The sequence below is a fragment of the Sinocyclocheilus grahami genome, unplaced genomic scaffold (assembly GCF_001515645.1).
Source record: "Sinocyclocheilus grahami isolate Dianchi unplaced genomic scaffold, SAMN03320097.WGS_v1.1 scaffold344.1, whole genome shotgun sequence".
Classification (NCBI taxonomy): domain Eukaryota; kingdom Metazoa; phylum Chordata; class Actinopteri; order Cypriniformes; family Cyprinidae; genus Sinocyclocheilus; species Sinocyclocheilus grahami.
Genome location: NW_015505523.1, coordinates 11,590 through 13,051, shown reverse-complemented (window position 1 = coordinate 13,051; position 1,462 = coordinate 11,590).

Here is a 1,462-nt window from a genome sequence, read left to right as displayed (position 1 = left end):
TTAATTATCTTAATTTGCCAATGTATTTAAGTTGTGTTCAGTTCACTGTTTTTTGTCCTGTGTACTATGTCCCTGTGTCTCCTGCCTGTTCTGTCCTGGATTTACCCTTGTTTGGATTTATTAAAGACTATTTGCATACATCTTCTTTGATCGTTTATCTCACCGTAGCGTGACATATATATATATATATATATATATATATATATATAAATGAACACATTTTTGAAACTGCCTTATTTAAAAGCATTTTATTTGAGTATTTACATTAAAAATAGAAAGCTTCCAATACTGATATTGTATTAAGAGGTTATGTCATATTTATTTTAGACTAACAACTGTGCTGTTTAAATAAGAGAAAATAACTTATTTTTCAATAAATAGATTACTCATCATGTTCTATAATGATGTTTATGTTCAAAAATAATTAATAAGGACATGGATAGTTTAAGCCTATTTAAAGGGTCAATATTTAATGTTAAATGGCTATATAAAATGATCTATATCCAGAAATCACATAAGTGTTCAGTTTAATAGATATTGAAACGAGGGAGGCATGACAATGGAGTTGAGGATCCAAATGCAAGGCTTTTATTAGAGAGCGTAGTCAGACAGACAGGGTCAAACACCAGCAAAACAGTACATCCAAGGTAAAGTACATGGTAAAAGTTACAGGATGTACCTCTATGTACCTCTAGCGGAGCTCGTGGGCACTCCAGCTGGTGATTGTAACAGAGCCGGAGGTGCAGAGGGCCAAGGCGGAGCCAGCAGAGCAGAGAGCCAGGGCAGAGCCGGCGGTGCAGAGGACAAAGGCGTAGCCAGCAGAGCAGGGTGCTAGGGCGGCGCAGAAGACCACCAGGTCAGAGCTGAAGACCACCAGAGCAGAGATAAGGACCACCACGGCAAACCAGGTGGAGCAGAAAACCACCAGGAGGGAGCAGGAGCCCACCAGGGTGGAGCAGAGGGGACCAAAGATCCCAACGGCAGAACAGATGAGTACCAGGGTGGAGCTGATGGAGCAGGATACCAGCAAGGCGGATCAGGCAGAACTGAAACATAGAGCACAGAGAGGTTAACAATAACCTCGGCGGCCATAACAGGACCGGCAGACAGTTCAGAAACGGCATCTTTGGCCGTAACAGGGCGAGCAGAGAGTCCAGGGGCAGCTCTTTTGAGCGTGGTGGTACAGTCAGAGAGTTCAGAAACAACTTCCCTGATCATTGCAGGGCAAACATAGAGTTCATGACTGGCCCTCTTTGCCAGGATAGGACAGTCACAGAGTTCAGAATTGACCTCCTTGGTCAGAACAGGACAGACTGAGAGTTCAGAAACAGCCTTCTTATCCGTAACAGGACAGACTGAGGGTGTACTCACACTAGGCACGGATGCCTTGAACCGAGCCCGAGCGCGATTATCCCCCCTCCCCACTCCCCCGCTGGCCTGCACTCACACTTGCACTAAACAT